This window comes from Artemia sp. Qi Xiang Cuo, chromosome 10 (genome assembly GCF_049724085.1).
Source record: "Artemia sp. Qi Xiang Cuo chromosome 10, ASM4972408v1, whole genome shotgun sequence".
NCBI lineage: Eukaryota > Metazoa > Arthropoda > Branchiopoda > Anostraca > Artemiidae > Artemia > Artemia sp. Qi Xiang Cuo.
The window spans coordinates 37,168,177-37,194,533 of NC_142803.1; the positions used below are offsets into that span (position 1 = coordinate 37,168,177).

The 26,357-nt window shown below is 37.2% G+C and overlaps 1 protein-coding gene across 6 annotated transcripts in view; it reads left to right on the forward strand.

Annotated features, from left to right (window-relative positions):
* Window positions 1-26,357, forward strand: part of LOC148947717 (uncharacterized) — a 258,938-nt gene that overhangs the window by 111,032 nt on the left and 121,549 nt on the right. The window lies entirely within an intron of this gene.

A 26,357-nucleotide genomic window follows, 5' to 3' on the forward strand; every position in this document is an offset into this window, starting at 1 on the left:
GGAAATCAAATTTTTACATTTGAAACTTGACTTCAATATTTAAAACACTTGTTTTCAACGGTGTGCGATAAAACATTATAAAATGATTTAATAATGAAAAATCTTGACAGACTTGCACGTAACGGTGGAAAAAATTTCCCTAAAGTAAATTTTGATTGTTTAGTGGTAAAGTAGCCGGGGTCATTTAAAGAAATAAGAATATGCTAGAAAGAAAATTAAATTCTGGGGGGGGGGGGGGTTGTTCCCCAGGACGACACTGAATTGGTAGAGGGGGAAGAAAACCGGATAAAAAGGGGTTTTGTACTCAGTGAGGACACTAATGGTGGAAAATTTAATAAATTTTGTATGTATTCTTTACCAGCCTCCTAAAGATGTAAATTCTTCTGGTAATTTTTTTCCCGTTACGGCGATAAGTCGACTCCCATCTCGAGGCAGAAAATTTGGAGAACGTTTCTATTGTCCCATTTGCCTTTCCTCATTCACATCTGAGCGAACGTTTTCAGATCACATGGGACATTGCAAAATTCATGGAAATCAAAGAATAGAAATGCCGGTAGAAGGCAAAGACATTTTACAATTTAAACTTTTTCAAAAACCTCTTTTGCAATCTGATAAAGTGTCTTTGGATTGTGAATCAAGACTAGTTGAGGTATCGGACCCATCAAGGCCAAATATAGTCAAGGACTACAAACTAGTTACGTGTTCCTACGCACACGCCTGTTGTGACATCAAAAATTAAATGATATTGTAAGAGTTTTTTTTTTACTATGGACGAGGAGGGCAGTATGGAAAAGCCATTGGTTTCATTAATAAAAACGGCAAACAAGGCAATTTCACGACTACGTCATACCAATTATCAAATGACATTGTCGGATAAAGAGCAACCGACGTTGGAAATGGGAACAATTTGCTGGGTGTTTAGGAGTACCTTTGCCCCAAAAAATGTGGTGCAGGACCACAATCACCTTATTGACCCCAATTCAACGGAACAAAGTAACTTTCGGGGGTGGGCTCACAATTCGTGTAATTTAAAATTAAACAACAACTTTTTCTACCGGTTTTTATACATAACTCTAACTACGATCTGAAGTTTGTGCTACCTGCATTGGCACATCTTCAAAGAAATGGAACAGTGGATGATGATGATGCATGGGTGATAGACAGCTTTACGTACAAAATCATACCTAAATCCGCAGAAAAGTTGCTTGTTTTGGAATTTATGTTAAAATTTTTTGAAGTCGGTGTTGAGTACACGAATAAAATTCGTTTTTTATATTCACAAAGTTTTGTCCACAATTCATTGAGTGAATTAATTCAATTGAAGAAAAACGATGACGATTGCAATGCTTTTCCCCTTCTCAATCAACACTTTCCAAATAAGTTATATGATTTAATAAAGCTCAAGGACATCTCTCCTTATGATTATTATTGTTCCATGTCGAGATTCACCGAGGAGACTATTCCTTGTATTGAATCATTTTACTACAGTCTTCACGACCATAGTTGCACCCCCGAGGAATACAGGTTTTCTAAAAACTTTTGGGCAGAGTGAGTGTGTAACAACGGGTTTGACTACTGCAAGCTGTATTTGTCGAGTGACGTGTTAACCCTGTTAGACATTATGTGTAAAAATACGGATAAGACCTATGAGGAGTTTAATCTTGATTTGGGGTATTATTTTCCTTCGCCTCATCTAGTGATGGACCTCATCCTGAAAATTAGTGGGGAAAAAATTGGGCTAATCACTGACATTGATCAGCATCTGTTCATCGAGTGGTCAATGAGGGGGGGTTTTGTTTTTCACGGAGACCGTATCTTGGAAACCAATCCAACGGGGGAGAAGACGGGGACAAAATCGAATGCAGTTTTCCTCGATATGAATTCTCTCTACCCCTCGGCCAGGTCCCATTATGCACTACCTTGTGACTACTATAAATGGCTCAATGACCCTCAAGCTCCCCATTTCGCCAACTTTGACAGCGTTGAGGAGAATGGACTGGTTGGATGGTTTTTTGAAATTGATGGAGAGATACCAGTCGAGCTTCATGATTCAGTAAAGGATTTTGTTTTCCCGTGCATCAATAGACCTGTGACTAAGGACTATTTGAGTCCTCGCAAGAGTCGTTTAATCGTGGTGTACGGTTTGCATTGGGGGCCTTCAGAGTAAAAATTTTCTGATGACCTTCTGCCGAAAAAAAAACATAGTTTTAAACCAAGTATAGATAAAATTTATTTGCAAAAATGTTTTCAACTTCACATAGGATAACCGAGCACTCGAGTTTAGTCAAAAACCCTATTTGAAAAAATTTGTTGACACTTTTGTCGGCAAACATTCTGCAGCACAGACGAAAGCCGAAAAAGAACTTTATAAACTCATTTTGAATTTGGCTTTCGGCAAAATGAGTGAGAGTGTTTGCGATAGGAATCGTTTTGACGTCCTGACCGATCCAGAACAATTTGCTCGAATTATTGCCGATCCCAATTACACTTCCTTTACAATCATTGGCCCAGACATGGTACTTTTGAATAGGAAAAAAAGACGCATTGTCCTGAATAAAAATATTGCTGCAGGCAGTGCTATATTTGATATCTCAAAAAAGATCATTTTGGAATTATACTACAATGTGGCTAGGTTACAGTGGCCGGAAAAGGTGCAAGTATAGGTCTGCTACGGTGACACGGATTCTCTACTGCTCAAAGTAAAAACACCAAATCTAACTGATGATTTGGCGCACGGTGAAATTATCAGCTCACGGATGGACTACCCCAATGGGAGTGGTGATCTTTACCCTCAGATATTAAAACATCGGGCGCCCAATCAGCTTTTATTGTTTAAATCTGAAACGGGAAGGGACTTGATTTCCCGTGGTATGTTTGTAGGTCCGAAGGTGTACTTTATACAGACATACGACGAGGAAATCAAGAAACGTTGCAAAGGAGTACCCACGCGCTTTGTGGACAAGAATTTCGACATGAACATTTATAGGAATTGTATTGTTGAAAATGCAATTCCACGAGCCAAATTGTTGGCAATTCGTTCATTGAACTACAGGAACTATACTGTAAATGTAGAGAAAATAGCCATGAGTACCATTTCCGAAAAGGTCTATGTTTGTCAAGATGGTGTGACCACCCTCCCCCTTGGACACTATTTAACTTCAGACCGGATCGAGTGTATTGCCCACAGGGAAAGTCTCGGTTTAAATAAAGTCCTGTAAATTATTTCCTAAAAACCTTTTGGGGGGGGGGCCTCGCGGCCTTTGGGGGGGGGGCCTCGTGGCCCAGGGGGGCGGCCGCCGCCAGCGCGGGGGGCGCACCGTCACCAAAGTTATCTTTTTTTTGGACTTAGAGCAGATTTTTTTTTTCAAGTGCCATCTCTAATTTAATGTTTTTTTCTCTATAAACAAAAAAAAAGTGTTTTTCTCTCTCTCTGTACCTATGTAAATGCTGTTTTATTTTTTTATAAATAAATTTTAAAAAGTGTATTTTTTCAATTGCTCTCTCTCTCTAATTTAATGTTGTATTATTTTTCTCTATAAACAAAAAGTTTTTTTTCTCTGTGTGTGTACCTATGTAAATGTTGTTGTTGTATTTTTTATTATGAATAAATTTAAAAAGTGTATTTTTTTTCAATGTATTGTTACTTTTTTTATGTGCAAATAATAAAAGAAAAAATATGATTCTTTGTCTTTGTCTTTGTCTTTGTCTTCTTGAAGAACAGAGTAGTAGGGAAAAATTATTTAGTCACTAGACAATTAGGGTCTACATGTAGTTTTCCAGGTGAACTGTTGAAAGGAACTTGTATCAATTTAAAATACCGTTTAGATTGTTTCTGTGTGAGCCCTCAATGTCGGGCAAAACAACACTCTTAACTAAAATAATTAAAAATTGTGATAAAATATTTGCAGAAAAGCCAAAAAAAATCTACTATTGCTATAGTATTTGGCAGGAGTCATACAATAAAATAAAAGCAATTGCTGCCGCCACCTTGGGATTGAAGCAGATACAGTTCACACAGGGACTTGATTTTTTCAACATTATTGAACCAAACTCTTGGCTGATTATTGACGATCTGGCTGAATCTATTGAACAATGGTCCCAGCAAATGCTGCAATTGTTCACTGTTCGCTCTCATCATGAAAAGATTTCCGTTACTCTGGTTCTGCATAATCTCTTTCATCAGAGCAAATGTATGCGAACACTTGCTTTGAACTGTACCCACTATATCATCTACAGAGTTGTTCGTGATTCTAGCTCCCTAATAACCCTCAATAAACAAATCTAACCAGGCGCCCCTAAATTTCTGCTCTCAGCATACAATCAGGCAACTAATAAACCCCACAGCTATATCCTATTGGATCTTAATCAAAATACACCCAAGGCTCTGCGTTTAGTCACATATATTTTTGACAATGAAATTACAGTATATCTCCCCGAGAACACTAAAAAGACCTATTAGTCGCTATCATGACACTGAAGAAACTACATGAAAATAGACATTTGTTTTCAGATCTAAGCACTTCAAAACCTCCGCTTAGAAAAGACATACTCAAACACGGTATTGACAATGATTTCATTAATCTAATATCTGAACTTTGTTTTAATTTGACCGAGGGTAATGTTCAACTTCCAGAAGTTGTTAAGCAACAGGTAAAGAAACATCGTTCCATTGTACGTACATGTGCCTCTAAAAAGAAAGGAAAGAATTTTAAAAAGAAACGAATTCTTCAGGCGGGCGGTAGCTTTTTCACACTTTTACTGCCAATAGTTGCAGGACTTGTAAACAGTTTTCTCTAGTGAGAATGGCAAAACCCTATAAATTGACTCCAATAGAACTCGCTCTCTCACCCGTCGAACACTTTGAGGACAATCTGAGTAAATTCCTCGACAATGAAACTATTGAGGATGATAAAAAGCTGATTTTACTTCAAGATGCACTTCGCCGAGTGGACAAACACTATCGATCGAAGCCCACTGCTGCTGATCTTAAAAAAAAATCATCTCCTCAAGAGTCTACTGCTGCTGCTGCTGCTGCTGGAACACAATTAAAGAAGGAGTAAATGTATTAATTTTTATTTAAAATTGTAAATCTAAGGCCCCACTAATATCGTCAACAACGAAAACGACTCCTAATCTATCTCTTGGAAAGTGATCAAATTCAAGTTGAGAGCAATGGGGAAAGGATTATAATTCAAGGCAAGAGCTATATTCTACTTGATTTAATGTATGACATGGTTACAAATCGTAAAGGACTATTATCATTTGACACTAGTCTATACAACTTTCTAAATACATTAAACTTCCCCAAAAGTCTTATTGGCAATAGACAAATTCTAAAAAAATTAAATGAACATGCATCATCATCATCATCAACATTAAAAGATGAACTTGAAGAAGAAGAAGAAGATTTTAAATCAATTTTGGAAAATACTAGCACACCACTGATAGCTAGACAAAAGCGAAGACGTATCAAGTCAACGTCCCCACCACCCCCACCAGCAGCAGCAGCCAGTATACAAAAGGGTAGCGGACGTTACACAACGTGTTTACGTTCAAAATGGCTGAAGTTCTGAAAGGTGTTTATGAAAATATTGGATAGGCGTGTATTTTAAGTTCCACTACAACTATTTCCAAAGTAACGGGTTTTCTAACTAACAGTGTACAAGACTATCTACAAAATGAACCAAGTTACACTCTGCATAGAAATCAAAGACTTCGTACCAATCAATATCGAAAAACTAAAGCCTTTTACACATCGCATATAATGCAAGCAGATATCCTGACTCTAGATGAGCTTCAAAGATGTTACAATACACCGTACAAGTAGATTCTACTTGCAATCAGTGGTTTTAGTCGCTATGCATATGTAATTCCATTGCGATCAAAGAAAGGTGTTGAATTAGCTCAGGCCATTGAAAGTATTATCGAACAGGATTCATATAAAAAATTCAAACGAATCGTAGTAGTGAATTTGTTAATCCTCATGTTGCAAAAGTACTAGAGAAATATAGTACTCTGCTCTATCATAGTCATATTCCTATAAAGGCTGCATTGGCCGAACGATTGATAAGATCTATTCGACTTTTAATTTCAAGATATTGTACATTGAAAAATACGCCGGCTTTTATTCATGATATAGATAAAATCATGTTGATTTATAATCAACGACCTCATCAATCATTGTAAAAATCTACACCAACTGAAGTTCATCATTCGGATCATAATACAATTGACACCTTTCTTAAACAATATTCCAATGAATCAAAAGTCAAGGAGAAGAAAAATAAATTCAATGTTGGTGATACGGTTCGAATTAATAGAACAACTAATGTTTTTGAAAAGGGGACTTACTTATGGTCCACTGAACTTTTTAAAGTGGCAAAAATACTAGACACTAAACCCATAACTTATCGCCTGCGTGATACCAAAGATGAAGAGATTCTCGGCACCTCTTATGACTATGAATTGCAAAAAGTTAAAAATGATAGTGAAATCTATCAAATTGAAAAGATATTAAAGACACGTACTCGCGGGGGTAAGAAACAGTTACTTGTTCGCTGGCTAGGATACAACTCTGATTTTGATTCTTGGATTGGTGTTGAAGATATTGACAATGCCCCATGATTTCTATGTAATATTCATGTCCAACGTTTCCAATTCTCTCTACAACGACTTGAATAGGATAAGTGATTTTTGAACAAAACTTTCCCCCGCCATCAAATTCGACGGCGTATGTGATGTCGCCCTTATCAATAGCAGCTACAAAAATACATCTGATACTCTAGGAAAGTACCGGAAATAGGAACTGAAAATACAATTGTTGGAATTCTGCGATGAATGAGTAATGGCAACTTTTGTCTATAATCAATGTCCTTTTGCTAACATCATCTACAGAGAAAACAATAACATGCATGAACTGCGTCGAGTTATCAACAAAAAAATTGCAAGTCGAAAAAAAGGCGGTTTCACTTTCAATTACTCGACGGAACAAAGGAGAATTTATATTACCAATCCATTTGAGAATGAAAGAATTTTCCTCAATGAGAATTTACGTGAGGTTCTTGGTTTTAAAAACCGTATTATTAAGACAGAAAATTTCAGTGGTAGTGACCATGTTATCTATGCAGATTATGCATCCAGCTTCTCCACAGACTTTTGTATATTTCTCTACGCTTCATTTGTGGCAACATCTCGGGTTGGTAATTCAAATGTTCCCCTCCTACGAGTTCTTGAACGAAAAACCAATGAAGAACATGTTCACCACTACAATATAAAGCATCTTCAGTATATTCCCGTAAACACTTCCTATTTGGAACTCTGTCATTTAAAACTACGAACTGAATTAGGTGAACCAATAGCAATTTCAAAAGGCTTGGCAGTGATTACATGTCATTTTCGCCCCTTTGTCAAGGACAACGACGGTACAATAACCTAAAAAATGAACAATAGAAGAATTCCATTTGTCTGTCCTGATATTGACTGTTATGTTGATGCTTTGAGTCCACGTCAAATAGGCAATGGATTGGACTACTACAAGGGGCGTACTACAATGTCTGGCTACGGTCTTGGTAGCTGGTTTGCTAGGCTATTTCGTTCTGCACTACCCCTTGCCAGAAAATATCTTGTACCTGCTGTATCAAATTTTGCTGCCTCCTCACTACAGGACTGGGGGTCGGGCAAGAATTTCAAGGAGAGTGTTAAGGAAAATATTAGATCTTCAGCAAGAGCCGTTGGTAAGTAATTAAAATCTCGACAAAATGGGGAGGGATTGAAAAGGATGCGTTCGCGTCATTCACTCATCAGTCTCTACCCAGGCAGGAAGCAAAGGACATCAACAAGGACTTTGAGAAATAAAACAACGAAGGCCAATAAGCAGCAGCAGCAGAAGAAGAAAAAGAAAAAGATTGTTAGATCAAAGAAGGATTTCTTCTCTTAAGATGACTTATCTCCCCCACAAGGAATCATATCCATCAATCAGTTCCTCATTGAATCTATTCAATGCTGAAAATGTTGATGTCAGTGTCAAGTATGGCTACTATGAACAATTCTACCCCAACAACCCCTCTCGGAAAATATACACTTTCAAATATTTTCCAATGAAGACTATTTCATTGATTTGTCGTCAACGCTTATTGATTTCGACTTCGTGATCCAGAAAAAGTCGGATACTGCAACTCCGAAGGTTGGTGACACTCTCTCTTAAGATAACTATATTCTAAACAATCTATTCAAGCAAATTAATGCGTTTATGAATAAAACATTATTTACTCCAGGCAACAATTTATCAAACTATGCAAGCTACATACAATTTATGATGATGACACCAAAGGCTAATAAGGAGATGAGAGGACAATCACTGGGCTATGAATATTGATCAGGTGTTGATACTGATGGTGAGTTGACTACAGTAGTGAACCAGGAGTATCATCTAGTTCGAAAACTAACTAATGAGATATTTAATATATCCTACTGGCTACCCCCCAATGTCAAGATCGACATAAAGTTGAAGATAGCCCCATCGAATTTCATTTTGAGAAAAACACTTCCTGCAGCACCCGATGCAAATGTTATTATCACATCGGCAATTCTCCACGTCCGAAAACAACAAGTTATGAGCTCTGTTGCATTGGCAGTGGAAAAGCTAAGAGCCAATGGTAACAATATTAAACTTCTTGTCCCCCATACGATCACCAATCAACGTCATATTGCCAATGCCTCTCGTAACTATAGCGATTCATCATTTATCAATGGAGAAATCCCATCAAAATTGGCCTTTGTGAAGAGTGGCAGTGTCGTTGGATCCTGGACTGAATCCCCCCATGGTTTTAATTTTTTCGGTCTATCTAGCCTCGTGTGCAAAGTGAACGGTATTCCACTGGACTCTCTATCATTTGACAGAAAATCCTATAGAACTCTGTACGAGTTGACCATGCAATCGCTAGATCATGACTCTCAACTATTTGAAAATGGAATAACCGATTCAATCTTTTCAAAAAATCATGGTATAATTGTTTTGGATTTGTCAGGCATGCAAGATATGACCATAGTACGAACAGGGAATGTACGTTTAGAGTGTACGTTTGCCAATGCTCTGACTGAGAGTATCACGCTAATATCACTGAGTCAATTTGAAACCTATTGGGAAATCACACCCGACGGCAGTGTTCTACTAGACCTAGCACTATGAACACAAACCAAATAATCAACGCATTTAGTATGGATCCAGACATGTCCCAGTACAAGTCCTATTGCTTACCCTCGGACTTCATTGAAAAAATTCCAAGTCTTAATAATACCCTAATCATTGTTAATAGTAGTCCATCGACTTTGACGACCAGTCATTGGCTATGCATCGTTCAAACAGCAAAGAATATTGAATTGTTTGATCCTCTTGGCCTATCATATAAATTCTACACTACATACATCAGCAACTTTATTGAAATCAGAGGGAAAACTATTATTCAAAATCAACGAAGAGTACAGGATTTAACGACTAAGACATGTGGCCTTCATGCACTACTCTTTTTCATGTTCAGATGTCGTGGGTACACCTACAAGCAGTTTCTCAACATCTACGTTGACTTACCTCAATTAAATGACTTTCTTGTGGAGAATATACTTAAAAGTATATTTAATATTGATTTTAGTGCCCTGATAATAAAATGTTCTAAAGATGTATGTGAAATTGTTTATTAATAAAAGAAATTATATACATGATAAAATGACTTTTCTACTGTTTAGATTTCATCCACTACTACTAGGTATTTGTCGACAACAACTAGTGCAGGTAGATTATCTGAATTCACAGTGTACTGATCCTGATGTAGTGCAATGTCAGGGTCACATTTTCTTCAGTAGAGTGTAACTTCACTCTTGTTATACCTCTTTGTATAGTCAATGATACTATTCTCATTCATTCTATAGAATTCACATGTTTCAATTTGCTTATTTGAAGCAATTTCACAAACAGTATCCTCAAGTGTCGAATCACATTCCGTTACAGCCAAATAAAAATCAGTGGGCTTATAATCATAACACCCATTGTCTTCATAACGATGACGTAGAAACAGTATTCTTTTGTTTTTCCAACAGTTGAATCGTTGACCTCGTTCCTCCTCCCAGAATAATCTAAAACCACGACGATACCAATCTCGTACCACTAAACTACAATCACGGTTAGGATTCTTTCCAATCATACCGGGATATGTACTCTCCCACTGATTACATTTATCATAATGACAATTGGAGCATAGGTGACCTCTATGATGAGAGTCAAACACCTCTTCAAGACAGGAATTACAACCTTTAATTTGTACAGCATATCCTCTGAGCAATTTACACGGGTTGCATAATCTACACTTTTCATCATACTCCTCAATCATTTTACAATTCTCACTTGATGATGACCAGCTGCCCAGTGAGTACATATATAACGGACATGTATGGAACATTTTGTCATGTGTTGACACTCTCACAGCCACAATGAAACTGAGCTAGCAACAAAAAAAAATTGTCTGAGAGAGAGAGAGAGGAGTAAATCATCCTTGGGCACCATCTTTCTTATGAAAAAAAGTCCTAAATTTCTAAAAACTAATGTTTAAAAGCATATCCACAATATCATTTTGTCGTGTCGTAATCAATATATCAATAAATTGTGTAAATGCATTTGGACCACGATATAGAAGCTTCATACAATAGTCTAATGATGGAGAATCTGTTTTCATTATATCGACCAGCATTCCACGAGAAAATATCTTCCTTTGAATATACAACTCTAGAAAATCATCGTCTAGAAATAAACGCTTTTTCACAAAAACTAGATTCTTCATGATTCGATCTTTCTCGAATCTATCCATTTTTTAGAGTCCTAACTCTCTCACGATCAACTTCAGACTAAACAGAATTTCTTTTTTCTACTCTAGAAAATATACGCTAGTCTACTATAGAAAGAAAAAATACCCTTGATTTAGAAACATTTTTATTGATCATAATTACAATAATAATATTCACTGATGCATTTTTTTCTCATCAATATATTTCGATAGAACATCTAATGCTGATCGAAGTTTATTTATATGGAAAATATTTACTTTTTATGAAAAACATTACTGCTCCTCCTGCTTAAATTTGCTTAATTATATCACGTATCTAGCATACATAGTGTCCCATTCAAGACATAGTCTACAGCCAGCAGTTATTTCCACAGCTAGATTAGGTACACGTATATCGTTGCTGCTGCTGCTGTCGGTTGCATGATTAATCTCCAATAGTGTAAATGCACCACTCATTTTTTTTTCTCCACTAATATCCTTGCATATAAAAACTATTCTCTTTGAATTCAATTCTCTTACTAGTATGAATTGTAAAGAAAACTATTCCTTTTATTCAAATCCTAATCACCAATCGAGTTGTACTTGTTCCTCTTAGCAAAGGTGTAATGACCTGTTTACCTACCAGAAAAACCGGAAGGAACATAAAGTCCCAGAATTCAATAGAAGGACTATACTCTTATCCCCCCCCTATAGGTACTAACTTACAATTTATTTATGAGTCATATTTTTGGGGTAGCTTCCGAACAATTGAGTATTAAACATTCAGGTGTTCAACAATTGAGCATTAAACATTAAGAAAATCTGTTCGAAAAACAGCAAAAAAAAAAATCTGCAAACTTTCAATTCAACTGTAGAAACAATCTGTCGGCTGTCAATTTCAAAATCCAACTGAAGGCTGAAGCTGTATAGTAATGAATGCGTTCTATAATTCTGTTCAGCTTGAAAATAAAATTCTTGACTACAAATGACGTTAGAAAGAACGATTGGGAAACTACGTTCGAAATGATTTAAACTCATTTCATAAAGACGATACTGTTTTTTGTCAACATATGAAGAACTGTGTATATTGCAATATTTGCAATTGCATATTGCATCTGTCTGGTTTTTATGCAAAGTAACAAAAGAGACGAAATTTAATGAACAAGAGAGTAGTGAAGAATTATAGTGTGCAAAGTAATATTTGGCAGGGAAAGTCACTGGTGATACATCGCTAGGGGTGGCACCGTGATTGCGTGATTTTTGGGGATTCGGGGAACCAAATTTTTTTTCGGGATGACGTATACATTTTCGGGGAAATACCCGAAAATTCAGGGATAGTGCAAGCCCTACTTGATTTCTAATCAGGAAAATCGAAATACTAAACCACACGAGAAGGAAAAGCTCCGACTTTGCGGTTGACGCAATGAAGAATTGCTGCAAAATTAATTAATATTCGACCAAACACCGCCACCTCTGTTGGTGGCGGCGCGTCTTTGGCACGCCGGCGGCGTTATGACACTCCGGTGGCGTTCGACCGGGCCTCTCGTCGGCGGCGTTCGGTCGATCCGCCGGCGCGGTGCCGGGGTCTAGTTGTATGCTTGGTAGACTATTTGATTCTATTTTTGTTCAGTTTTGGTTTAATGGAGTTCTTTACTTTTTTTTCAAAAACTTATTTTGTGGAAAAAGTTTTTTTAATTAATCAAATAAAAAACAAGGTTTTTCAACTGAAAGTAATTAGCAACATTTAAACTTAAAACGATCAGAAATTATTCCGTATACGAGGGGGGTTGCCTCATCCCTAATTTCTCGGTGTTTACGCTAAAGTGTCCAACAGCCCTTGTGTTTCAGCAGTCGTTCTTAAGGAATTGGGTGAAAAATTCAAACTTGACATTAAAGACCGTGGGGCTGATGATGGGGCAGCCTCCGCCATATATGGAATCGCCTGGATTTCCTAGAGAAGCCTCTCCTCCCAATTTTCCACCTCTATGCCAGTGGGCCTAAATATTTAATGTTTTATGCTACATAGAAAAAGACTGTTGCAATAGGATGGGCGCTATCATCCCCCGGCACCAATTATAAAGGCGTAGACAAAAAAAATATTAACGGGAAACCAGAGGGATTAGATATCTATTTCGACCCCACCTCTTTACCAAGATTCATTCTTTATTTACCTGAAGGTGCCATTATATTTTTATGAAAATTAAGGATTAAAATACAGCACTTTGAGGCAAGTTGATGGCAAGCCCCCCAACCCCACCTACACAATGACCCATCACCTCTCCCTTATAATAGCTGATGCTCACTTGAAAATCACAATATGTAATCTTATGAAAAATCAATCGAATCAACTTAGTGAAATGAAGCACTAAAAGGACTATATTAACCATTTATCTTGCATAGACTTTATGACAATTGTGACTTTTCAGGAACGAATGTGCCACTGTGCGGAACTATATGCTCTGCAACCGGGAATTTCAATATATAATTTTCGATGCTTTTTAATTGATGGGATATCTCAGAATCATAAGGAGACAAAGAGCAGCATTTAAACTCAAAACAAACAGAAATTTTTTTGTATATGAATGGGGTTGCCCTCCTCAATACCTCGTTATTGACGCTAAAATTTGACTATTTGTCCACCGCCTCCTCAAAACCCCCGATTTCTACAGTCATTTGATGTCTCTGGTCCCCTTGGTCCAGGGAATACGGTCCTCACCCTGGGGCTGCATGGGTCATATCAGCCCTGGTGGCATATTTATTTGACCTGTGAACTATTTGACTAAAGTGGGTATCTCGAATATTTGGCCCGACGCTATAGAGCGTTGCGGGAAGGCCAAGGGCAAAAAGTGCTTTGAAGGAGGATTGTCAATTAAAATTTCCACTAAAGCTCTTAATTTATTATCACATTATCCGCCTTTGAAGTTTATCTGGCTATTTAACCAGGAAACAGAAATACAGTGGAGAAAACAGTTGCATAATTTTGGACCCTCACCCCTGGAGTTGCCATTGTCTATGCGGGAGGTAGATCTTTTATCGATGTTTAAAATAACTATGTTGAAATTGTGATCAATTCAAGATCTGGTGTCATATTGGGCTTTTTGGACGCCCCGGGGTCCAAAATCGGGTGGTAGGCTTAATTTTCTTAAAGTTTCACCTCAATACTCTATGCTTTTTTGGAGACCCGGGATCAAACATGCCAGCTTTCCAATGAAAGTTCTTATATGTTAACAACCGGCAAATTGAAAAATTTATTACCCTTACCCGAAGACTGGGGAGAGGTGTGCCGACCCCGGAGGCATAGTTGTTTTTTACCTTTGGTACATTTTGAAAAAATGGCTGTCTCAAAATCTTAATCTGACACATCTTGAGAAAAATGTCTTGGGGGGGGGGATGGTTACCCTAAAATTTCTCTTCAGCCTCTCCTCAACATACCTTGAAATTTTGTACATAATACCCTCAGTCGTTCCTTATATATTACTGATATTCCTTTTTCACAACCAGCATGCACACAAAAAGTGTTCTGATTGTGTTTTGCATCCCTCTAAACATTTTCTTAAAGTTTTACCTTAATATCCTAAGCCTTTTTCGAGACCCAGGATCAGACATGCCCTCATTTCCAATAAATATCCTTATATGTTAACAACGGGCAAATTGCATAACTTTTAACCCTTGCCCGGAGACTGGCAGGGGATGAGCCAACCCCAGAGGCATGGGGGGGGGCTGGTTTCTTTTTTATCACTTTTGACTCTTAACAAGGGTACTTAAACTTTCGATTTCCAATCTAAGTTTATATCATCACCCCTTCCATAAGAACCTTATATGTTAACTATAAGTGACTTGCATATCTTACAGCCCTTGCCCAAGGGGCTGGGGGTGGGTATATCCACCCCAAAAGTATAGTTTATTTAGCCTTTGGACTATTTTGAACAAATTGGCTATCTCAAAATTTTGACCGAATGTATTCGGAGAAAAAGGGTGGGGGAGGGGCTGGATGCCCTTTGATCACGTTGGACTCTTAAAAAAGGAACTAAAACTTTCGATTTCCAATTGAATTAGCCCCCTCCAAAGTTTACACGACCGCTCCTTCCATAAAAACGTGACGTGTTAACAATAGGCAAGTTGCATAAGTTACAGCCCTTGTCTCCGGGGCTTTGGGGGGTTTGTCAACACCTGAATCGGCTGCATTTAGGGAAAAAAGGTACGAGTGGGGGGGAAGGTGGAAAGCTATCCTTTGATCACTTTTGACTCTTAAAAAATACACTAGAACTTTTGATTTCTAGTCCAATGAGTTCCCTCCAAAGTTTATGCGAACACCCTTTCTATAAAGACCTTATATGTTCACAATGGGTAACTAGCATAACTTATAGCCCTTGCCCCGAGGGCTCGGGGTCTCGAAATTTTGATCGGAGGTGTTTGAGGGGAAAAGGACGTGGGGTGGGCTGGCTGTCCTCCAATCACTTTTGATTCTTAAAAAGGGAACTCGAACTTTTAATTTCAAATCAAATGAGCCTTGTCCAAAGCTTATACGACCAGCCCTTCCGTAAAAACCTTATGTGCTAACAACGGACAACTTGCACAAATTTTAGCCCTTGCCCCGGGGGAGGTGGGGGTTTCGTCAATCCCAGATGTTTAGTTCTTTCACGTTTGAACTATTTTGAACTAAATGGTTATCTCAAAATTTTGATCGAATGGATTTGGGGGAAAGAGGGCATGGGGGGATAGATTCAATCAAATTTGAGCCCCTTCCGAAATTTATACGGCCACACTTTCCATATAAAGTGCCTCTGGGAAAAAAAATACTAAAACGTTGAAGTCTTATGGTCTTGTACAACGCTATAGCGTTACCTCTAATACTGCCTAGTTACGTGAAGCTCTCCACTTGATCGATGTTCTCGTTACCCAACATTACCTTTTCACCTTCCCTTATTCCTAGTTTAGCGACTTGTTCTTCTTAACATCAATTTTCAAACCTATTCTTGCACCTTGAACTCGCAAAACCGCTAAAAGCTCATTCAGGTTGCTAACATTTTCATCTAGGATGCCTAAATCATGGGTTTAATTAGGTTTAATAAACTTTTATTGCCCATCTTAATATGCAGAAGCACACAACTGACGGAATAGGAAAAACAAAAGCAAGACACAATGAAAATAAATTCAAAACTTAGCCATTGACAAGCCTATAGAAATACATTCAGGAAAGTAGAATCAAAAAATAGCCGCCATCGAAACAACTCAGTTCTTCTTCGGATAACATCTAAGGGGCTGGTCGATACAGTTGTGTTGCTAGTCCAAAGAGGCAGCTGAAGTAGGTATTTCACATATTTGTAAAAAACACTTTTTAATAGGCTATCCGTAATATCACTGCGAGTGAAAAACTGCCAAAAAGACGAAAGAGCAAGCAAATGTGGACTACGAAAGGGATCATTGTAAAGAGATCCTAGAATACGGTTACTAAACATTTCATAGCAACTAAAAGGCCGTATGCTTCCCTATTCTTATTTGCAAAAAAAAAAATTTCAACAGAGTTCTTGTTGTACAAAATTTTTTCCCAATTAGTACTCAAAGGTAAGCTAGGTGATCATGTTCATGAACTACATCGGCACTCAGAGACAAACAGATTGGCTTTTGGGTACGGCGACGATTAGAAACCAGGAATTTAGTTTTGCTCTCACTGAACTCTAATCGAATATGGTCATACTCCTCCGACAGTAGACGGAAATTCTCTTCTATTCCAGTCTGCGTTCGACTAACGTTCAGAATATCATCAGCGTAATTTGCTAACGAGTCATCAACCCCTCTAAACACACAAGTCATAACAGCTTCATGTTGAGGTTAAGCAATGCTATTATTAAACAAGAGTGGAGAAGCCAGAGCTCCCTGTTTAATACCTTTCTTAATTGGGATTTGCGTTGTAGCTAAGTTCAGTAACACCAGGCAATCATCTTAGCTTTAGCATTCAGCTTCCAATGCATATCCCGAAAAGCGTTTGCAACTGAAAAATTCACTTCACGTTTGTAAGCAGTCCGTAGAATGTGGGCATGGACACCAGAGTCAAATGCTCTTGAGACATCAAGACCGACAAAGTAAAGTACTTCATCATTTTCAGCAGCATGTACCAACAAATTAGCAATAAGATTAAGTCCATGATGGCGGACAACCCCGTTCTTAAACCCAAACTGATTATCTGGTGTATAACACTTCATGGTTTTCTCATCAATAATCTTTAGTTCAAAGATTTTACACAGTACAGGGAAAATAGTAATCGGTCTGGATGAAGAGCACTGGTCGGAAGCTTTTTTTCTTTTTAATGACAGGACTAATTATTATACCAGCACTAAATAGATCTGACACCAACTCAGAGCAAAAACATCATTTGATAAAACACGGTAAAAACCTCAGCTAAAAACGGGGAGCCAGCTTCAAGATGCATAGCACAAGTGCCATCAATGCTCTGGGAATTCTTTTTACGGAGATTAGAAATACAGTTAATCAAAAGAGAATGTGTGACGATAAAACTAAGGTAATTGCTAGACTTGAGCAAACATTTATCAATTTCCTTCTCATAAACACTTTTCAAGACCGCATTAGGCTCCGAAAATTCAGCGCTGAAGAAACTACACCACTGGTTACTTGTAATGACAGAATGGATACATGATTTGGATTTACCATGCTTTAATATTTTCCACACAAAGTTTGGGTCATTATGCGCCTTGTAGGTCATTACGGCAACAGAATTTTGCTTGATGTTGTTTCAGATCTCTCTTAAAGCGTCCCTTTGTGTAGATGTGGACTTCGTTCGCTACACCGGTACGTGGCATACCACACTCTTTCCAAATATGAAACCAAAATTTGGACTTTACACACGACTTGGTGAGCTCCGGATTGCTGGTCCAGCCTGGCTTTTCAGCTCCGACCCGCAATCTACAGACCAGTACACTTGTCTTTTCAGCAATGCATAGGGCATGCACAATTTCAGCATAATACTAGTTCAGTAAAATCTGACTCCCAGAGACACAAATTCCCGACATTTGAGAAAGGAACTGGAACGGTACTTTGATTTCCCCAAGGATAGCATCACTTACGCTTTAAAAGCAGGCAGGCCAATTTTACCCCAGTCACAGACTTCATGGCACTAACTGGTATCACTTGATGTGACAGCATCAGTTGGAGATAGCACGACGGGAAAATTGTTTCTTATTGGCAGGTGATCTGACGTCTGGAATGTAGTAATAACAGAGGTTTTCCAGTTCGGCAGTATTTCAGACGAGCAAAACATGAACTCAATTGAAGACGTGCTGCCAGAATTATGGATTTATGTGAGTCTTAGCTCATTTTCTTCTTGGACAAGCTGAGGGCATATGCTACACAGAATATTTGCTCTACAACATCAAACGGATTACAATTATTTCGCCGGCCAATATGACAGTCATATTGTTTGATTCACCATCGTGGTCGAGACGATTTAATAAACAACATATCGGAACTAGAATTTCGATAATCAGTGGGAGGGTAAACTGAAGCAACAACGCAATTCTGTATTTTGACTGCCAGAAAATACTCCGAGTCCCGGAAGGGCTCTGGTAATAGTTCATTTCGCAGAGAATGGCAGTGCCCCCACCAGGTCGTCCCACATCAGATCGTTTGGCATCATAGGAGTAAATAACAGTGGAAGTGTCGATGTTTAGTAACTTAAGACTGTCCGTAACACCTTTCTTGTAGATGCGTTTAATTAGAGCTTTCCTAATTTCGCCCTTTTCAAAAAACATAACCATAACTTCAGTAATTTACCTATAAACTCTTAACCACCATATTTAAGAAACTTATTTACCACTCTATCAGCCCCAGGAGCCTTTTTATTTATTAATCCTTTTAATACTGCCATTAATTTTTCCTCACAAAATAAATCTTCTTTCACATCCAAAGTTTTACAATTTTTTCATTCTTTTCCATATGTTTTCTTCTAACTCTATCACGGTTTAGCACATTCTCAAAATATTTTGCCCATCTCTCTTTAACTTTCATTATTACTAATTGTGGCCCCATTCCTATCTTTAACTGGGACAAGTCCAGATTGACTATTCTCTCTCAATGTCAGTACAATGTTTTACAATTATGCCGTCTGACTGTATCTTCCAGCTCTTTGGCAATTTTACCCATGGCCTCCACTTCACACATCCTTAATTCCTACTTTAATACTTTTTTCCACTTTCTAGACATTCCTCACTCTTAAAAGCTAACTTTACCAAATCTATGATATAATTTGAAAAAAACTACGTTTTCTAAAGAGTTAAAGAGGCTGAGTTACAAGGTCGAACCTTAAAACGTACAGGGATTAGGAGGCACAGTTGGGGGGCTACCGCCCCCAACCCCCCGCTTTCGCAGCCTTTAAATATAAAAAAAATTCTTTAAACTGAAAGTAAGGAGCGACATTAAAACTTAAAACGAACAGAAATTATTCCGTATATGAAAGAGGCTGTACCCTCCTCAACGCCTCGCTCTTTACGCTAAAGTTTGACTTTCTCACAACTCTTTTTTTAAACAATAAAAACTTTAGCGTAAAGAGCGAGGCGTTGAGGAGGGTACAGCCTCTTTCATATACGGAATAATTTCTGTTCGTTTTAAGTTTTAATGTCGCTCCTTACTTTCAGTTTAAAGAATTTTTTTATATTTAAAGGCTGCGAAAGCGGGGGTTTGGGGGCGGTAGCCCCCCAACTGTGCCTCCTAATCTCTGTACGTTTTAAGGTTCGACCTTGTAACTCAGCCTCTTTAACTCTTTAGAAAACGTAGTTTTTTTAAAATAATATCTGCACGTTTTTGTACAGTTAATTAATTATTATTTATTGAATAACTGTTCTCTGATCTTGTCAGTAGTTGAATTTTGGGGTCGGCTGGCCACCAAACCCTCCGCACTTGAACATTCTTGTGTTTAGCCTTTTAATTACTGAATACTCAAATCACTTCATACAGGATGCCACCTAATCACGGTACATTTTAAGGTTCGAACTTGTGACTCAGCCTCTTTAACAGTCCCCCAACTGTGCCTCCTAATCCTTGTACGTTTTAAGGGTCGATCTTGTAACTCAGCCTCTTTAACTCTTTAGAAAATGTAATTTTTTTTAAATAATTTTAAAAAAAACTGAGTTTCTTTTCAAAGTCTAAATTCAGTATATAAAAATTCGCTCTGATGGTGAATCGAACCCGACTTTTCCGCCTGAAAGTCTGAAGTATCAAACGCTGGGCTATACAGATACAATGGTAATTGTTTTTTAGTATATGGAAGCTATTTTCGACGCAAGCACATTCCCAAAAAACTTGATATTTGGTTTTTGGAAAACAGGGAAGGAGTAATCAGATTGAGCTGAAATTTTGAGGATAAGCTCCCAGGCCCCAGGAAAGCTTATCCTTTAAATTTCAGCCCGATCAGACAACGTTTAAGGAGGGTTGTGGTGGGAAAAATTAACATGGGCTAATATAGGAAAACGAGGTTTTTCGTAAATGTAAATTCGGGGGATAATTTTTTCGGTCTGAAAATATCAAAAGGCCCTAACAGGTCGAATTCTGCTTCGAATGAGTCCTCATTCAACCGGATCCGTTGCCAACTGTGGCCTGTAGGCGTGGCTAAGAAAAAAAAAAGAGATGATGAATTTTAAGTGGCTATATTTGGTTTTTTGAAAACAGGGAAGGAGTGATCGGTTTGAGCTGAAATTTCGAAGATAAGCTCCCGGGCCCTAGGAAAGCTTAACCTCTAAATTTCAGCCCAATCGGACAACGTTAAAGGGGGCTGTGGTGGGAGGGTCGAAACTTCCGGCCCAGTTTACCCCATGAAGATAAAGTCGGAGGAGGATGAAATTTTGCAAGTTTCTTAGTTTGAGCTTGGGCTACAAAATGCGATTACCGCCGTCTCTCTGCGACCTCTAGGACCTGAAATCGCTTAACATTGTGGTGGGTCGCCTCTTTATAGAGGCACAAGTGTGCCTCCTTGATGCGCCTAAACTTATTCTCTATGATGAAACAGTTAAAAAGATCACCAGGTTGTTGATAGCTTAAATTATAATCAAAACTTATTATGTATGTTGTTTATTACGCTAGGCATTTTTATTTTATGGAGTTTTTATATTTGGCAGCCAAACCACATTTTTCAGGAAGTATATTTTAATAATTCTCTAGACCTTATCTTTTCTGCTAAATAGAAAGTCAGAAATTGGGAGGTAGTCGAGTGATTTTTGGTGGATCTAAGCACTGGAGTTACTACTGAGAAGTCAAATTTTACCGGTTTTTTTCTTTTTTTTACATTTCAACGGTTTCTTATTAGTAATTTCACAGCATTTAGGTGTATTTCAATGATTTTTGCAGTAATTTGGTTATTCTTTTTTTTATGCAAGAAAATAGGTATTCCTTTTACAAAAACAGATGATTTGCATCCTTTTTTGGCGTGTATGAATGCATGCATTACGACTAAGTCAGTTTTTATAGCTTCTGCCCATGTAACTTTTTTATTGCTGTTCTTTTGTGTTAATGCATCATAAAATATGATAATATGGGAAAATACTTCCTCTTGCTTCCTTAAGGTTTTCCTTTTTTTACCCATAACAGGACCACAGGACATATCGTATTTAAATGCCATAGGTTATGCATAACAAAATGCCCAGCTGTCAGAATCCAAATATTTTCAGTTTTTGCCCACTATTTAAGTTCAGGTGTTTCTGTTTTTTGTTGACTGGTCCGCTTAGGAATCTCAGGTTTTTATTGTTGATTATTCCACTAAGAATCATTGTTTAGGAGTCAGACAAATATTCAGGATTTTTTCGGAAGAGGAGCTTCTAAACACCTCTTCTCCTTGTGTACGTGCCTGGTTTAGAATGACTGTCGTTGATTCCTTGGGCTGACTATTTCAGGAGTTTCTGAAATATTATTTTAATCTTTTTACGCTGAGTTATTTTTTTAATTTCAGTTATTTCAAGACATGATGATGATTTAAAATAATGTGGGAAACCTAATGTTCGCATTTTTAGGATATTAAATAAAAAAAAAATTTTTTTTTAACTGAAAGTAAGGAGCGACATGAAAACTTAAAACGAACAGAAATTAAACCGTATATGAAAGGGGTTGACTGTCGTTGAGCAGGCCCCTTAGCGTAAAGAGCGAGGCGTTGAGGAGGGGACAGGCCCTTTCATATACGGAATAATTTCTGTTCGTTTTAAGTTTTAAGGTCGCTCCTTACTTTCAGTCAAAAAAGCTTGTTTTTTTATTTAATTTCTGAAAGTTTTTTAATTAATTTAGCATTGATTTTGGCTCACCGTACATGAATAATTAAAATGAAATTTGCATATTAATTTTACTTTTTTTTTGGCGAAATGGCTTTCTCGAAATTTTGTTCTGACGTAACTTACGAATTAACTTACGTAAGGAACTTCTATATCCGGATATATTTTTATTACGTATATTAGAGGTTTCGCCCCCTAGTCAATACCTCGCTCTTTACGATAAAGTTCAAATTTTGTTCCAATTCTTTAAGAATGACAAAGGTCGAAAGAAAACTTAGAAAGAAAACAAGTAGAAAGAAAACTTTAGCGTAAAGAGCGAGGTAATAACTAGGGGGCGAAACCAATTATATACGGAATAATTTATGTTCGTTTTAAATTTTGATATTGCTCCTTACGTTCAGTTGAAAAAATTGTCTTTTTTTTATTATGTAATTTCTGATCTTTTTTTTTAAATGCTGGGAAATCCGGTGCCCCCTTCATAGCAATGTCCCTTCCCCCATGAAAAATTACTTCATGGAAAGATCCTCCAACTTAACCCCCCCCCCCCAGCTACCAGAAAAAAATGCCCCCTGAAAACTTCTGTATACTTCCCAATAACCAATGCTATACGTAAACATTGGGCGAAGTTCATAACTTGCAGACCTTCCCCCGGGGACTGTGGGGGATTAGGTCATCCTCATAGACATAGTTACTGTATTTTTCGCCATGCTGAACAAGAAGGCTATCTCAAAATCTTGATCGGGTGACTTTGTGAAAAAATGAGAGTGGGACGTGACCTAGTTGCCCTCCATTTTCTTGGTCACTTAAAAGGGGCACTAATACTTTTTATTTCCGTTCGAATGAGCCCTCCCGCGATATTCTAGGACCACTGGTTCGGTATGGTCACCCCTTTGAAAAAAAAAATAAAAATAAACACGTACCCGTGATCTTTCTTCTTGCAAAAAATACAAAATTCCACATTTTTGTAGATAGGAACATCTGTACTGGGGTTTTCTGATACGCTGAGTCTGATGGTGTGATTTTTATTAAAGTTCTATGACTTTTAGGTGGTGTTTCCCCCTTTTTTCGAAAATAAGGCAAATTTTCTCTTGCACGTAACTTTTGAAGGATAAGACTAAGCTTTATGAAACTTACATATTTGAAATCAGCATAAAAATTTGATTCTTTTGATGTATTTATTGGTATCAAAATTCCATTATTTAGATTTTCGGTTACTTTTGAGCCGGGTCGCTCCTTACTTACAGTTCGTTACCACGAACTCTTTGATAAACTATAAACCTTTTTCGCGTAAAAAAAGAAGGGAGAGCCCAGGTGTTGAGAAGGAGGCAACACCCCTCATATATATAATAATTTATGTTTGTTTTAAGTTTTAATGTTGCTCCTATCTTTTAGTTGAAAAAACTTGTTTTTAATTTAATTTCCACAAGATCAAATTTTGGAAGAAAATGAAATGCCTGTTAATAGATTATGCCATGACTGTTGTCAGGCACCATCGCACAATGAAACCCTGGTATAAAAAGGAGTTTAATGTTCAAGTTATTTGGTATTAAGTGGAGTTTCTGATATTACAGTATGTGCATTGACAAGTAATGTTAGTTATATTTAACTTGACTTGACTTGACTTGACTTGACTTTTATTTTCAACTAATAATACATCATACTTAACTGGCACTTACAACACATTTTTTGAATAACATTATCAACAAACGTAGAAATGGTAAGAACGTATGACGTTTTATTAAGCCACTATTGTGACTTGAGCAGCGTCACACAATCTTTTATCATAAACCAAAACTCATTCACTCTTTCTACTCTTTTCATACCATTCAATACAAATTAACTCAATTTAACTATTTTTTTAACATTTTGTTTTACAACTTAATTACAATTTAACGTGTCTTATTGACCAACAGAATCGGTCTTAGATTAATTAAATAAAAAAAACAAGTTTTTTTTAAACTGAAAATAAGGAGCGAAGTTAAAACTTAAAACGAACAGAAATTATCCATATATGAAAGGGGTTGTCCCCTCCTCAACGCCTCGCTTTTTACGCTAAATTTAAGTTCTTTCTCACAACTCTATTTTTTAAAACAATAAAAAACTTTAGCGTAAAGAGCGAGGTGTTGAGGAGGGGACAGCCCCTTTCATATACGGAATAATTTCTGTTTGTTTTAAGTTTTAACGTTGTTCCTTACTTTCAGTTAAAAAAACTTGTCTTTTTTATTGAATTTTTGAACGTTTTTGAATTAATGCAGGTTTTGTTTTTGGCTCACCGTACATGAATAATCAACACCAAATTTGCATATTAATTTTACTTTTCTTTGGTTAAATGGCTTTCTCGAACGTTCTTTAATTTTATTTACGAACCTTTTTATTAGTAATAAATATACGTAACTTACGAATTAACTTAGGTAACGAACTTCTATACTCATATATTTTTAAAACGTATATTAGGGGCTTGGCCCCCTAGTCAATACCTCGCTCTTTAGGCTAAATCTCGAATTTTCTTCCAATTCTTTAAAAATGACCCCTTAATCACAAAGGCCGTTAATTAGAATAAATAGCTTTTATGAAAGTACTAAAACATCTTTGGCTTCAAGAGCGAGGTATTGACTATGGGGCGAACCCAATCATATACGTAATATTTTCGGTTCGTTTTAAGTTTTTATGTTGCTCCTTACTTTCAGTTAAAAAAAACTTGTCATTTTTATTGAATTTTTGAATGTTTTTGAATTAATGCAGGTTTTGATTATGGCTCACCGTACATGAATATTCAACACCAAATTTGCATTCTCGAACGTTGTTTAATTTTATTTACGAACGTTTTTATTAGTAATAAATTTACGTAACTTAGGAATTAACTTAAGTAACTAACTTCTATATTCATATATTTTTAAAACGTATATAAGGGGCTTGGCCCCCTATTCAATACCTCGCTCTTTACCCTAAAGTTCGAATTTTGTTCCAATTCTTTAAAAATGACCCCTTAATCACAAAGGCCGTCAATTAGAATAAATAGCTTCTTTGAAAGCACTAAAAAATCTTTGGCTTCAAGAGCGAGGTACTGACTAGGTGGCGAACCCAATCATATACGTAATATTTTCGGTTCGTTTTAAGTTTTTATGTTGCTCCTTACTTTCAGTTAAAAAAAACTTGTCTTTTTTATTGAATTTTTGAACGTTTTTGAATTAATGCAGGTTTTAATTTTGGCTCACCGTACATGAATAATCAACACCAAATTTGCATATTAATTTTACTTTTCTTTGGTTAAATGGCTTTTTCGAACGTTGTTTAATTTTATTTACGAACGTTTATATTAGTAATAAATATACGTAACTGACGAATTAACTTGCGTAACGAACTTCTATATTCATATATTTTAAAACGTATATAAGGGGATTGGCCCCCTAGTCAATACCTCGCTCTTTACCCTAAAGTTCGAATTTTGTTCCAATTCTTTAAAAATGACCCCTTAATCACAAAGGCCGTCAATTAGAATAAATAGCTTTTATGAAAGTACTAAAACATCTTTGGCTTCAAGAGCGAGGTATTGACTATGGGGCGAACCCAATCATATACGTAATATTTTCGGTTCGTTTTAAGTTCTGATTTTGCTCCTTACTTTCAGTTGAAAAACTTGTTTTTTATTTAATTTCTGATCTTTTTTATAAATAATGCTGGGAAATCCGGCGCCCCCTTCATAGCAATGTCCCTTCCCTCATGAAAACTTCATTCATGTAAAGATCCTCCCACATAACCCCCGACCCATCACTCCCCACTACCATAAAAAATCCCCCTGAAAACGTCTGTGTACTTCCCAATAACCAATACTATATGTTAACATTGGGTAAAGTTCATAACTTTCAGTCCTCCCCCTGGGGACTTTGGGGGACTGAGTCATCCTAAAAGACATAGTTATCACATTATCGACCATGCTGAACAAATTGGCTATCTCAAAATTTTGATCGGGTGACTTTCGGAAAAAAATGAGCGTGGGAGGGGGCCTAGGTGCCCTCCATTTTTTTGGTCACTTAAAAAGAGAACTAGAACTTTTCATTGCTGTTTCAATGAGCCCTCTCACGATATTCTAGGACCCCTGGGTCGATACGATCACCCCTGGGGGAAAAAAAACAAACAAAAAACAAATAAACACGCATCCGTGATCTGTCTACTGGCAAAAGTCCACATTTTTGAAGGTAAGAGCTTGAAACCTCTACAGTAGGGTTTCTGATACGCTGAATCTGATGGTGTGATTTTCATTAAGGTTCTATAGCTTTCAGGG